This window comes from Danio rerio, chromosome 21, assembly GCF_049306965.1.
Source record: "Danio rerio strain Tuebingen ecotype United States chromosome 21, GRCz12tu, whole genome shotgun sequence".
Classification (NCBI taxonomy): domain Eukaryota; kingdom Metazoa; phylum Chordata; class Actinopteri; order Cypriniformes; family Danionidae; genus Danio; species Danio rerio.
The window spans coordinates 32,005,188-32,021,438 of NC_133196.1; the positions used below are offsets into that span (position 1 = coordinate 32,005,188).

Sequence of the window (16,251 nt, forward strand, 5' to 3'; positions counted from 1 at the left end):
AAGACCAAACTATAAAGTGTTCCTTTAGCTTATAAAGTAGAGCATGGCATGGTTATGCTTTATTTTAAGGTACAATTATTACTTTAAACAAACCTTTATGACTTATTTCAGCTCAATAAACTCATAACCTGCAGTTATAAGGCTGGGCTGATAAACAATATTGTATCGAATGGCTAGTGTTTGGCAAGCTACTTAAAAAATGCAGTGAGCTAAGCTATTAGCTACTCTACTTAAAATGTAGCTTAACTACACTAAAAGCTACCCTTTTGAAAGTGTAGCAAGCTGAGCTAAAAGCTACTTGGCAAAAGTTTAGCTAAAAAGCTTAGCTACATCTAAGCTATTTTTGCAATTTTATTTTCTTAATCGAAGCAACTTAAATCCAAGTCAATCAGATCTTTATGGTCAATAAAACTGTCAATGTAACATGTGAGGCATACTTGTTCAGTTCAAATATTTACTGTAAATAATATGCTGTACCAAACAGAAACAAATTATAGTATATAACAGCAAAAACAAAAAATCCAATCAAAAAATATTTAGGCATAAGCATTATATTGTGTATATATATATATATATATATATATATATATATATATATATATATATATATATATATATATATATATATATATATATATATATATATAACTCTTCATATTACACTACAAAATGTAGTATCAATAATAACTATCATGAACTATCCATATACTTTAGCCTTTACTACTGTAAACTATAAATCCTCTCTCTCAGTCATCTTTCTATAAGAAGCAAGTTTCTCATGTTTGCCTAATTGGTTGACGACATCACTGACCAGGGGTGCGTTTCCCAAAACCATCGTTAGTCAACTAAGGTCGCAATATCCATCATTACAAACATAGTTTGTTAATTAGCCGTTTCCCAAATCCGTCGCTGCAGCGAACATTCGCAAACTGCGTCACAAGCTTGAGCACTCACAACTACACCTCTGGAGCTGTAGTTAGAAACATAGTTCATGGCTGTGTTCTGTTCCCACTTGTCCCCCCACTGCCCTATTCATTTCAAACATTCTAACATTCAAAGTTGGAATTATTAAAAAATAAAAAAGTCATCTCTATTAGGTGTGATTTGCTTTCAAACTATTACTATAGTTCAGTTATAGTGGGTTATTTATAAAATATATCTGTACTGTATATGACATAGGCCTGCTGGTTAGAGCGTTCTCCTGTGATTTACAAGTATCAAATTGTAAAAGTAGATTTTAAAAAAATAAATAAATAACAATATCCTATTTAATAATAATAATTATTATTATAATTATTATTAATATTATTATCATTAATATTATTATTAAAGTATTGTTTTTTTTTCATTTCTAATACATAATAATTATTAAATTTAATTTCTTAATAAATAGTCTCATTATTTATTTATATGATTTATACATGATATTAGAATGCGTGTTAGCTTTTGTAAGTTATTTTATAGTTTAGAATAGGATATATATAGGTTATATTCTCAATATTATTTGTAAAGAAAACATAGGCCCTATATGTGCCATTTACATATATTTCAATTAATATGGAAAGCGAGTGCATGTTTTTACCAAATCTATTATTGGATTTTATTTTAAATGCATGATTGTGTAAAACAACATAATTTGCACAAATAAATGATGGGGTTTTTCTCTAAAGAAGTTGTTACTCCACCCAGTTTAGAGCGTCATTATGGGCATTTTACGTTATAACAAACATGGTTCAAGCAATGAATCTGCAACAGAAACACTATGCGTTTTGGGAACCACTTGTCACTACATCATTCTTTTCCCAAACGATGCATTGTACTATGATAGTTCAGCTGCAATTTACGTTGTTGTTCAGGAAATGCAGCCCAGAGAGATTTTGGTTTAGGTTTATTGTCGACCCCCGTAAAACAGGAAGAAAAACAAAATCGTCATTCTTGCCATCATATGGATTTACTTTCATCAGTTAGACACCGGCATCATAGCTCCGTGATTGTCGGTGCTGTCACATATTGATCCGCAATCGGTAAATGTAGCTCGTGTGGACGCTACTGCGCTTAAAAATAGCTTCACTACACAAGTTATTTGGTTTAGAAAGTAGCGAAGCTACCGCAACGCTACTGAGAAATGTAGTTAAGCTAGTAGTGTCACTTCTTGTCGCAACGCTACTGCCCAAAACTGCGAACCGCAATAAAATGTATGTCAATAACAATGATACAGTAAGCTTCAGACTTTTTTTTTACTCTATATTAATCTAAGAGCCAATCACACACCATTAATGTGCAACAATGGGAATCTAAAAATGTGTTGATATTAGAGATGTACCAAATTGTCAGCCACCGAAAATTCATGGCCAGAAAATATGCTGTACCATTTAATGGACCCTCTAATTTTTGTGGCTTCAGTCATTGTTGAGGTACACTTTTAGCATTAGCAGCATTGACAGCTTATATCAAAATATATATCGTTATCGTTTAATGTGAAAAATTATTATCGAGATTGTATTTTTGCCATATTGCCCAGCCCTACCTGCAGCTTATTATAGTTATTAAGGTAGTAGTTATGTTTAAGTATTAGGTAGGAGTGGGGATGTAGAATACATTCAAAAAATTAAAAGTTGTTCATAAGGTCAAATATGGTTTAAACTTCGAGTCAAATCTGGACTATCACAACAACTGGGATAATAAAAAAACTGTCATTTAAGTTTAACTGAAAAGGAACCCAACATCGGGTTTGTCCCTATTTGACCCAACATTGGATTAAAACCTAACATTGGTTAACTCAGCACTTTAAGAGTGTATCATCCAGAATGTGTACTTTATAATACTCAAAAACAGCCAATATCTTAATAATAGGCAGACAATAAACCACAAGTTAATACTGAGGATTAGTATTTCAACTAAAGTTTTAGCAAAAAAAATGGAATTTGAAAGTGTCTACCAAATGCGTAAAAAAATACATCAGTGTGTAATGTGTGCCTCTTTACTCTTCATTTCAACCATTCTTCAAAATATCTTCCTTTGTGTTCAACAGAAGTCTGAAAAAGTAAATAATGACAACATTTACATTTTAGGGTTAACTTCCCCATTACAGGTGACAAAGGGGATAGAAATATCAACTCATATAATCTAAAACCAGAAATAAACCCATTTAAAAGTGAACATATTATATAAATATCTCCTACCTAAAGCTGTCATTAGTTTACACAAACTACAATATCTTATTGGAGTTTGGAGTTCAGTGTGTCACAAATGTAAGGTATTAGCCTTTTTCTGTGATCAAACAGCTGAGGAATGACCTTCGTGACTTAAACTGACAAGAGGATTCATTTTTTTAAACAGAGGTTGAGAGGTCAAGAAACTTACAGCTGAAAAGGAAAAGTCAACGCTAGCCTGACAACATGGAAAAGTTGAGAGAATCAAAGCGCTGTTTTTGTCCCCTATGATGACAGCTGTTAGCAACTATGCTAGCAAATAGCATTCATTGTTTGTGGCTGTAGTGTCAATCTGGCAACTGACTAAAGAATGAAAAGACCTTTTTTGGATACTAGATGGTCATACAGACAGTTGTTATTGCAGATATGAACGTTGTCTAGAATTCTCAATTCTGATTGGTCTGTCAACGTGCTAAGGTATTTTCTTCCAAGATAACAACCTCTAAATAACGCAGGTCCATCTGGGAACTTCAAAATCATCTTAATTGTCAGTGAATACCATGAATAATATTTTAATGTTTTGTGGCAAGTACCTGTGTAATAAGCAGGATAAAGTACATCAAGCAGGGTTATTTAAAGCCCTTCAGTCTTATAGACCAGCACTCTCATTTGAATCTGGCTGCCGATAAGCCTGTCAGGCTCTATTCTAAGAGAACAACCTCCTGGATGTACTTTATCTTTAACATGAAGCCTGACAGGCAGCTGTATACGAATAAAGGGCTTTATTCTGTGAAAAAACAACTTGCTGGATATACAATATCCCTTTAACTACAAAGTTATCTGCAGCAAAACTGATCTATTAGACACAAAAAAAATTATTTGATCAATAATAATTTACAAGCTCTTTAATATTAAACTAAAGCTTACAGAAAGCAAATGTGTTCTTATAACAAAAGCCTGGATGCAGCCTACACTAACCTACTACTACTATTATTATCATTATTATTATTATTATTATTATTATTATTATTATTATTATTATTATTATTATTATTATTATCATCATTATCATTATTATTATTATAATTATTGTTATTATTTTATTCAGTGGCATGACGGCACCAAACAGTCAAGAATACTGGATTGACAGAGATGAGCATATAAATATATAAATATAATCACTAACAATCAAGATGATTCAAAATACCCAGATAAGCTTGTGTTAAAGTCCCTTTAAGGCAAGTCATTTCACTTTGTGTCCATCTTTGAAACACCTCTTTTGAAACACCTCTCGGACAGTATGCTCAGGCATTCTGTTTGATAGGGCCAACATTAATATCACCAAAATTGCTTGCCAAGCTTACGATTACATTTCTTATTAGGAATCACCAATAAAATTAGACAACAACAACTGTATCTTTAGTTTTATTTCTAAATGTTCGAATATCACAAAATCTGCAAAAACTCACGTCTGGTCCGAGAACTTCCCCTGGAGAATCCTCAGTCTATAGCGACTATAGCAGTACAGTACTAAAAGGCAGGGCTTCATTCGCAAAATGGACCGTTACACTACTGCCCATTCAAAACGAGTATACGAGTGACACATCTTGTGTATTCTATAGTCTTTGACCAATCAGATTCAAGTATGCCAGATCAATTAACACAGATGTAAACACTTTTGTAATCATACCGATTAGGTTTGACTAAATTAAATTGTGCTAAAGTCATATAGCAATGAAACGATTATCCAGCACAACAATTATGTGTTTTATGCATTAATTTCTTAATGTACTTGAAGTAAAAATAATCATATTAACTTTACTACAACTAACCATCTTCATAGTTAATGTTTCATAGTTTTTTTTTTTTTTTTGGAAAATGGTTATTATTTGTATAACCACAGTTTTGCTACAAATACCATGTTTAAGCTGTAGTTAATGTAGCAAACCGTGGTTAATGTGTGGTTACCATAATTTATCTGCAATAAACATGTGTTTTGGGGTTTTATTAAAAGCATGGTTCATTTATGTAAGGGTAATGGCTGTTAAAATATTAAAATGCCAAAGGCAAGGTGTAAAGTTAATCTGATTTGGTCAGCATTTATTAACTGCATAATGAGTGTCAAAAAGTATAAAAGCTGTGTGTCTCTGATATCGGCTACACACATATTCAGCAGAATCATTAATGTACTAAAGCACAAGATAATAGCTACATAAAGATGTGTCTGGAGATTTTTATGACTGATATCGCTACATTAAAAGGAAGGAAGTCTAGTAATGGCTAATTACACCCAAACAGCCATTGGAGAGGATGGTCTGGAAATATTAAACTTTGCCTTCCTGTAAATCCTTAAAATCTTTAAATCGCAATCATTGTTCCTTCTCTAATTTCCATCTGACAAATTCAGCAATTAGTGATGGTCACGATGTGCCTTTGCATATGTTGACACTCACACTGCGCTGTTTTATATGGTACATGTTATGAAAATGATATCTCAGCTTATTAATTGGAAGAAACATTGGATATGTCTCCACAGTGGACTATTTAAACATTTATGTTAACTGACAAAATGTATTCATTTATGCATATTTAAGTTTGCAAGGCCTCTAATGGTAATATGTCATGTGAAGCTGTTTGCTGAGAGAGCTCGTGACTCTTCCCTAGGGACAAACACGCGGCTAATTGGTCCTTCCACTATTGAATAACAATAGGGAAAGTCTTGCAGTGAAAAAGAGTTTACATTTTTAGCAATATAAATGAAGTATAACATTCGTTAATGGTGATGACTTATATATTTTTGGTGGCCATAAAACTGTATGAAAATTACAGTGCCGCACTTCACATTACAAATAGTCCAGTCTTTGTGATTTTATAATCATAATAAAGTTTAGGCTAAAGCATGCTAAAGTTGCAATTATACAAATCTTTGTGATATTAAATCACATTAAAGTTTAATAGCTATAGCCATATTTATTTTCTTAGGCATTCAAAGTCTTTGTGATTTTGTGATGTAATTATGCTAACATTTTTAGTGGCTAAACCACATCACATACTAAAGTGATGATAGAAGTTTCTGCAAACTGATACTCATGCTAAAGTTTAGCAGCTAATCCAAATTCTAGCCCCGATAGCATTTAGCAAAGTGTGTTTAAAGAACATTTCATCAGGAAAATATCTGCTGTGTACAATCATCTAATAAACATTTTATGATCATTTAAAATCCTAAACATCCTAAAGACATAGTCTATAAGTTTAATTAGCATCTTGCAGGCATACTGAAGATGAGCAAACGCTCAGCAAATCCATTGTGTTCCATATGTAAACACAAACACCAACACAAGATCTTTGTGGCGTATGTGTGCTATCACGGAAGGCATTAAAATAATTATTTGCAGTTTTATAATAATGCTGAAAAATTAAAATTTAGAAGCTAAATTATATCGCATTATAATAATTATTTACAAATTTTAAGTTACCGGCCAGCTAGTGAGTATTGTTGTAACTCACTAAAACGTTTTTACTAGATTTTAGCAATTATGAAAGATAATTTTAGACCTGGTGCTTGCTTATGTTTATATAAGGTTGATTAATTAACTTTTGTATTTACTTAAAATTATTTCATGAGTATATTTATTCATTATTTGTAATTCCAAACATGATAAATTATTCGTTTTTAAATCACATTAGAATTAATCAATCCAGAACACTAAACTAAAATCTATTATTATTCCAAAACAAAAATAATGCAGCCTAATGGATAAACCATGCCACTAAACCGGACTGCTGACGCTTTTGAAAGGAGGGAAAAAATCACTGTGAGGTTACTTGGAAACGTCACGCAAGCAGATATCGAGTAATTCAGGTGATGCGGAGTCCAACGTAATATCTCCCCCAAGACACACACACACACACACACACCACACGCACACACACCTATCTATCTCCCCCTGCCGCTGTCTTTCTTCCTCACACTGCTTCACACACACACACACACATACTCACGCATGCACGCTCTCACACGCAAGCGCTACACACGAACACTCTCGCGCACGAGATCCAGCGGACGCTGACAATAATTCATGTTTTCCTATCCAGATGTGGACTTTGCCGAGCGTCCCTGTGCGCATTTGCATAGCTCAAAGTTAAATGCGCTTGAAAACTTCTCCAACTCTTTGCGTCATAGTGAAAGTTAATGACTGGCAATCACACAAACAGTGCGTGCATGAGCGCCGTGCGCTGTCGGCCGCGGACTGCAGCAGTAAATCCCCGCGCGCTCTCCGCGGCGACATCAGCCTGATAATATCCTCTCAGCGAACAATGAAGCGCACATTTTTGCCTAATCCCACCGCGACGAGTTGCACAAATCACCTCAAATCACGAGCGACTAAACATCAAACTGCAAATACATTCAAGACACCCTCTATTTAACGATATACAGCAATATTCAAGAGCACAGCGTTTTAGTAACGCACAGGTGTGCAGCTGCTGGAAGAGCAAAAGTTCCGCGTCTATAACATAACGCATCATCAACTACAATACCACCTGTCGTTACATGCTGGAGGAGCAACTATCATAAACGTCATCGGCATCATAATTTTACTAGCAAATTATTCAAGAGAGTGATAAGTTTGCACAGCCCACCAAAGCATTTAAATACATTTACGATTTGTATATTCTGACAATTGATTAAATCGCGTTGTACAGAGTCAAAGCGATATTACTTCCTGGGAAGCGCGAGCGCGTTTCCATAGGAAAATAAAGCTCAGATTTGCGAGAACGAGCCAATATTGCGCGGTCGCTTAATTACGAGTCGGATCCTTATTTAATTTGACATTAAAGCAGCACAAAAATACCTTTTGTCTAGACTCAATGATCTGAAACCTGGGTCTCTGCGGTGCCAGTGAACGGTCTGCAGCAGCACGCCTGACAATGTACGGCACAATCATTCTCCCGTTCTCCCAGCCAACGAAATCGTTAGGAAGATGACATCCCAACTTTGAGCAGACTTCAACAAAGTATGATTCCCCCCTTTCCATGTATCTGCATATTTGCAAACACTGGCCCCTTTTTTATTCGCACCTACCAAGGCAGATCCGAGCGGAGGGGAGGGCTTCCACTGTCCGAGCGCCCCTTCTCCAAGCCTGTCGTTGAGATTGATGGCAAAAAGAAGGGAGAAAAAGCTTATTCTCGACTTCCAGAAATCATGGAGCCTTCGACCGAGCCGAGCGCGTGAGGAAGAGAATGGTGAATTATTGCTAAACGTACTTTCTGGGAAGCTGAGCGTGTGGGCTCACCAACCTTTCGATTCTCGCAATCCCACCTCTACATCCAGAAGAACATGCAAACACATTTCATAGATTTTTGGAGCTTCACGTAAAAACCGAACTGGACTTTCGGCGACGCTGAGGCGGAGAAAATACACAGATAAACAAAGACATCTCGCGTTTACGCGGCGCTTCTTTTCGCCGACGTTTTAAATGTCGGACCTTAAACTAAAGGGTGTTTCTCGATGTGCACGTGCTTTGTGAATGATTTGCGGGTTAATGTGACGGAAGGAGATCTGTGTCGCTTCTGTTTCTCTGTGCGCTGAGCAGCCTGTGATTTTTTTTCTCCAGGAGCAAAAGTTGATATGTCGTCATACCGCTTTAAGACTGAACTTCCCTTCAACACATTCATATTTACCATCAAACAATGTCAGAAGGATGCACGTGGTGACTGCATGACTTTGTAATCCTACTATTTGTTTTCATTTTGGGATGTTTTTATGTATTGCTCGACGGAATAAATTAATATGAAATAATAAAGTATTAAAAGTGCATTATGTCTTGCGCTTTTAGAAACTTTGTTATGCAAATAATATAATAATAATATATTTTTTTATGATTTTAGGCTTGGTGTCAATAAATCCCCAAGTACATTCCAGCTGCTACCAAAATTTTATGGGGTGCTTTTTACCTATATCAGTGGTGGTTAATCAATGATCTGTGAGTATTAAAATTAAATATTTTAGAAATAAATAACAAGTTAATCCATCACAGTTGATTTCACTTTGTAATTATACTAATAGTAAGTTGGATGATATCATTAAGTAGCCCAACATAAACTGAATATAATTTCTTTAAAAAAAAGGGTTTAATGATTTTTTTTAATTATTATTCATTTAAGTTTTAAAAAGCCAACATCATCGGCTGTTACACGAGCTTCAGGCAATTTGCCATTATCATGTGACAAGAAAGTGATACAAAATTTTCCCCAGTTTTACATTCTGACATGTCGACAAGTGTTGTCAGAACAAATGCTTGTTCACACAGATTAATGAATTCGACTAAAATCACTGTTCATGCCACACCAGTAGTAGGCGATGTCACTTTGTAAATAAACACTATGCATCTGCGCACATGTGATCCTATAGACCATCCACTTGTTAAGTCGTGAAAAATGAAATACTGTTTTCAGGTCCAAGCCGCGAATATATTCGCTTATGACCACTTTTTAGTCATATCACACATTAAAGTGAATTTTATAAAGTATCATAATGTAGCCTACACAACATTGTCTGAATTTTCTGCATCAAAGACATTCATTCATTCATTTTCTTGTCGGATTATTCCCTTTATTTATTCGGGGTCGCCACAGCGGAATGAACCGCCAACTTATCCAGCACGTTTTTACGCAGCAGATGCCCTTCCAGCCGCAACCCATCTCTGGAAAAAATCCACACACACACTCATTCACTATGGACAATTTTAACCTACCCATTTCACCTGTACCGCATGTCTTTGGACTGTGGGGGAAACCTGGAGGAAACCCACGCGAACGCAGGGAGAACGTGGAAATTCCACTCAGAAACGCCAACTGACCCAGCTGAGGCTCGAACCAGTGACTTTGCTGTGTGGCAACAGCACTACCTACTGCGCCACTGTGTCGCCGCATCACAGACATCAACATTTTAATATTTTTTTTAAATATTAATCACTTTCTGGCAATCGGATATTAGGCATGGATATCTTGCGATCGTGATTTTTGAAAGTATTACATCATTTGTAAACATTTATTATCACCATTTGTTGAGTCTCCCCATGCAGTTTGATAGAGCACTTGGACCCGGAAGCCGCTTCATGTGACGTCACACTTAACAAGTGGACTGTAATCTAGTATCCATGCATCCATGACGTGAAGACTGAACACACTATTTTTATGCACTTAATGTCACTGTTTAATAGCAGATAGGGTGAATGTAAATTAATGGATTTTAAATTACAGACATTTACTGTAAAATAACAGACAATAAATTACAGAAATTTACCGGAAATTTTAATTTAAGGAAATTTTTGTCATTTAAAGTTTGTTATTTTAACTAGGTTTTTAACTAGGCTGGGTTTTTTCTCCGGCAGCTAGGGTAAAATAACAGATTAGGTTTATTTAAAATAATAACTTTTTTTATTTTTTTCAAATTTCCAATTGTGCATTTTCAGACCCCCAAAATTCTGTTTTATAAATGGACAGCCAAAATGTATACATTTTTATAACATTATGTTGTATAAATACCCCCTTAATCCTGCAATGACTGTCAAGGTCATTCAGTTTTACTATGCTATTCAGGCTTATTAGATATATTTTATTAGAAAAATAATCTTTTAAAATCTTGTTTATGATAAACAGACTAGATTTATTTGAATAAACTTTACTTGGTGCTTACACCTTATCTTTTTTACTTATTACTTGTTATTGCTCATTTACTGCTAAATGATTTTGTATAAAGGGATACAAGTTTTTATGTATTAGGTGTAGCCACGAAATCAACATAAAAATAGAGTTCCACCCAATTCAATCATGTTGTCCCAACACAAATCAATTAAGTTCATTCATTCATTTTCCTTCGGCTTAGTCCCTTTATTCATTAGGGGTCGCCACAGCGGAATGAATCGTTAACTTATCCAGCATATGTTTTACACAGTGCATGCCCTTCCAGCTGCAACCCAGTGGTGGGAAATCGATTAAGTTAACATATTAAATTGAATAAAAAAAGTTGAGCATAAAAAAGTATGTTTCCTAAAAAATCTTCAGAGTTGTGTTGTTTAAGCTCATTTTAAATATAGTTTGAAGAAGCAGCGAAAAAAAAAAAACTTTTTAAATGATGATAGACTATAAGCTACTTATCATTATGTTTCTACAAACAGGATGTTATTAAACTCGGACATTATTATTTATCCCTGCCCCATAAATGTGTGAAATGTTGAGTGTTGTTTTTGTAAAAGCCTCAGTGACGCAGCGCGCTCGTTGTGCCGCTGTGAACTGTATTGGTCTGCTGTGGTAAACAGGGGTCAGCTGTGGTCGCTCGGCTCCTCTTTCTCTCAGTCCACTCCGCTTCTTTTGAATGTCCTGTCTGCTGGCAGGCGGCCAACCGAAGTGTGTGGAAATGACACCGCCAGGGCGGCAGAGATTTTCCTTCATTTCTCTCCTTCCCGATCGCAGACGGGCTGACATTGGCTAGAAAGTGGAGCAGCTCGTCAGGGACAATCAATGCGAATCGATCGAGCCGCGCGGGTTTGAGGCTCCGAGCTGGAAAATAACGCGCGTGCGAGAAAAAGAGAGAGAAAGAGAGAGGGAGAGAGAGAATGGGGAGGGGATGCGCTACTAATACTCGGCTCTCTCACACAAATAGCGCCTTTACTAAACCGTAATTTCATGGAAGGCGCATCAAAGACACTTTACTCCTGACGCAAGGATATTTTATCATATTCATCATCAGCATTAAAAGGATATTGTTTTTCCCCAGCTGCCGAAGTGAGCCAAGCGAAACGCCGCTGTGTGGTTTGGCTGCAGTTATGGGTTAATATTAGCAAGCGTGCCAATGCTTCAGTATAAATACAGTGGAGCCCAAAACACTCAAGACCACTTACATTTTAAAATTAATACTTTATCTGTCATAAATGATCATATTAGCATATTATAATTGGTGTGATAATTTGAATTGGAAAACTAATATGAATTTCAGTTTCTTTTTTAATTAAGAATAGGCTACTTTAATAATATCAGCATTTGAGCTGCATTAACTGCACAGTTTTGTTCAACCAGAACACTTTGCTCCATAGAAGAACATCTACTGTCAAATAAGTACTTATAGACCAACACAAATTTGAGTGGTGCCCTGATGGGTTCTTAAGTAAAGGAAAAAAATACTATGACTCTCAGATTGGAGCTTGTTTTAATTATTTGTGTTTTAAAAGACATGTTTAAATATTAATAATATCATAATTCATAAATAACTAATTATTACATAAATAATTTATTATTATTTTGTTAAAAAATTAAGACAATAGTAATATATTTATGTCACTTATTAAAATTTAACCTATAACTTGTATTTAGCTGTTTTCTGCAGTAAAATATTTATGGATTGGCGATTTTTGAGGGGCTTAATGTTTACATGCTTTCATGTTTTAATAGCTTAAGTGTGTACTTTTGGTTTATTTGTGTTATTAGTTTATTTATGTACTTTTGGTTTATTTATTCACACGGCAACACATAAATTTATGGGGCCCTAAAATGATTTTGTGTAATCTCTGGCTATTGAGAAAATTCTACACATTTGTGTCCATTAAGTTCAAGTCAGAATTATTAGCCCCCCATTTGATTTTTGTTTTTCTAATTATTTCCCAAATGTTGTTTAACAGAGCAAGGAAATTTTTACAATATGACTGATAATATATTTTATTTTTTTTCTGCAGAAACTCTTATTTGTTTTATTTTGGCTAGAATAAAAGCAGCTTTTTATTTTTAAAAAAACATTATTAGGTCAATATTATTAGCCCCTTTAAGCTATATTTATTTTCGATAGTCTACCGAACAAACCATCATTATACAATAACTTGCCTAATTACCCTATCCTGCCTAGTTAGCCTAATTAACCTAGTTAAGCCTTTAAATGTTACTTTAAGCTGTATAGAAGTGTCTTGAAAAATATCTAGTCAAATATTATTTACTGTCATCATGACAAAGATAAAATAAATCAGTTATTAGAAATGCGTTATTAAAACTATTATGATTAAAAATGTGTTGAAAAAAATCTTCTCTCTGTTTAACAGAAATTGGGCAAAAAAGGGGGAGGACTAATAATTCTGACTACAACTATATATATATATATATATATATATATATATATATATATATATATATATATATATATATATATATATATATATATATATATAATTTATTATTATTATTATTTTTTTTTTTAAGGAATATTTTGGATCCCAGTCTTCCAATGTTGTTGCATACTTGTAGACATCGCTGCATGTACAGATTACTTGGAAACCGTAGAGTGATTGTGATTTACACGTAAAACAGATTAGTAACACAATATTACACATTTGGTTAATGTAATCTGGCTCCTTTTTGATTACTTTTAGATTATTTTTTTATCAGATAGATTTCATGGTTTCATTGTGTCCTATTTATCTAAAAATAGAATGAGAATGAAAATATACTCCTTTTCTAACAACAACATCAAGTAAACCAATCATCAAAATGCTTCAGTGTTTCCAAACTGGCGTTTCTGAAAGATCTGCACAAAGATCTATATTGTAGTATTATAACATAATATTATAGTATTATAACATAATAACAGGTAGCCTATTGAATGTTTGCATCACCCATATATGTAATAATTTATTATCCATCATTATTTATGAGCATGTGGATCCATTGACAATGTTTGCATGTGGTACAATGCACTTTTCAAATCAAATCAAAGGCTTTTCTCCAGAAATATGTTATTTCATTGTAATGCAGCAAATGCATGCATATTATCACATAACAAACACACAGATCTATAACATTACATTTCTAGTAGAGATCGGGAGGAAAAGCCAAGGTCTGTCGGTAACTTTCAAAACATCTTGTTATAGTAACACTTTGGTAATGCCATAGCAACTGTGGTGATGCCATGGTAACGCCCCCATAAAAACTCTTTGGTAAATCTCTTTTGCCAAAAAATAAAAAGAAAGAACAAAAATGAAAGATCACTAATGAGTCCATGGTGGCTACATGTCTGACAGGTGAATAGATCTGTGTTAACAGTATACAAAAAAAAAAAAAAAAAAAAAACTGACACAGCAGTAGTATTATAACATGCCTGTATTCAGGGTAATATGCCTCATTGAACCAAAGTTATCTATTTAATTCAATTACATCCTTATTAATCAAACTATTGTTTTCAATGTTTTGGGGCATATTGAGTGGTTCTTAATGACATTTGTGATATTAAATAAATGGTGACAGGTTTGCACTCCTGCACTTTAATGGATAAACATGAAAGACGGCACATCATGACTGCACATCATTTTTATTTTACTGTTTAACTTCCATGCGAGTAAGTGTTTAAATGCAAACTATGCATCAAGATTTATGGACACCTACAGTACAAACGTCTATTTTACAAGAAACATGTTTTGTAAACTCTTAAGCTGTCTGTTGGTGCTCTAGATTTTCTGCATCAACATGCCGTTACAATGAGTGTATGTTTACATTATCTATTATTTAATTAATATTTATTCAAGAAACAGATTAGAGCAAACCATTTATTAAATATTGAAGGGCCCTTTTTATGTTTTTTAGAGGTCATCAAGCATTAATTAAGGGGGTCAGACCCCCCCAAACCCCCCTGTAATTCGCACTCTGCCTGTATGTCTTTCATTCATTCATAATCTTTTCGGCTCATCCCTTTATTAATCTGGGGTCGCCACAGCGGAATGAACCACCAACTTATCCAGCATATGTTTTATGCAGCAGATGCCCTTGCAGCTGCAACCCATCACTGGGAAACACCCATACACACTCATTCGGCCAGTTTAGCTCACCTAAGTCACCTATAGACTTTGGACTGTGGAAACCCACACGAACACGGGGAGAACATGCAAAATCCACACAGAAATACCAACTGACCGAGCCGAGGCTCGAACCAGCGACCTTTTTGCTACACCACCGTTACACCCTGCCTGTGTGTCATTAACCAAATTATTAACATTAAACATCTCATTTAGCTGTTGCTAAGCAAAAAGTTTTGGCATGCGAATCTCTTCTTATCATTAGCTGTCAAAAAAGCAGCACAAACCAAACAGATTCTTCTCTGTCCACGGAGAAAAAAATATCTACCATGTACAGAGGCCACTGTTTTCTAATCCAGGTTTGTGCTGCGTTACACGGGTTGTCTAAGTTTGACAATTAGCTTTTGTTTCACCGCTGACATATTTTCGTGGTCGTGGGCAGACACGCACGGGTTTCGTCAGAGAGATAAGCGCACAATGGACGCATCCAGTCCCTCACTGACGGGCTGGCGTGAATAAATTGGACACGCATTGCTCCGTAATCCCCTGAGTGTCTCTATGGCTCTGGCAAAGTGCCTGGCCTCACCGTATCTTACATTAAGCAGACGTCAATCCGTTCGTCCTCCTTTCGCTTTTGAAAATCACTTCCATGTCGAAGTGCCTGACCGCTTTCTGTGCCTGGGCGCCGCCAACTCTCAAGTCTACAGAACCAGGTCCAGGAGAGAGGGGGATGGGCAAAAATATTAGCCGGTGGTCCGGTATCGGTGTGTGCAACGATTATGGTGACAATTTGAGTTCCTATAGACGTGCGTGAACTGAGGAATACACCCTTGGTTGATGTACTATTATATCCAAATGAAAAACAAAAGACAGAAATTTTATCATCAATTTGAGATGTTTATTTGTAAATGTGCGATTAAGAGTTATTAATGAATAACTTGAGAATTTTTATTTTCTTGTAATGGATTATTTAAAAAGAAACGGGATACTTTGTTGAAGTAAAGAACATTAATGCAACACAGGCTTATTCTGAAAACGTCCCCCATATACATTTCTGAAAAATCGCAAATTATGTAGCCAGACGTACGTATGGCTGCATTTAGTTTTTAAAACGAGCGCTAAGGGGCAGTATTACACTTTTTTTTTTTTTCGTTCTTACCAGCTAACCGCTTACCTCTTTATGGACGACTTTCCTGATGTTACCAGTTTGTTCAGTTAGCTTACTTGAGATGCAGAGAGGAGTTGACCACAACAACCGGGTTTGAGTC

General features: G+C 35.1%; 1 protein-coding gene across 7 annotated transcripts in view; it reads right to left on the reverse strand.

Annotated features, from left to right (window-relative positions):
* The window catches only part of cxxc5a (CXXC finger protein 5a), a 50,438-nt gene extending 41,960 nt beyond the window's left edge, over window positions 1–8,478 (reverse strand). For 3 of the 7 annotated variants that reach the window (XR_012397226.1, XM_681066.10, XM_009295514.5), the window contains exon 1: window positions 8,236–8,478. The gene's annotated coding sequence lies outside the window, so the exon portion shown is untranslated. Of the gene's footprint in view, window positions 1–8,005 lie in introns of all 7 variants that reach the window. The other 4 variants (XM_073935983.1, XM_009295515.5, XM_073935982.1 and 1 more) reach the window with 2 other exon arrangements.
* Window positions 8,479–16,251: the final 7,773 nt, after the last annotated feature.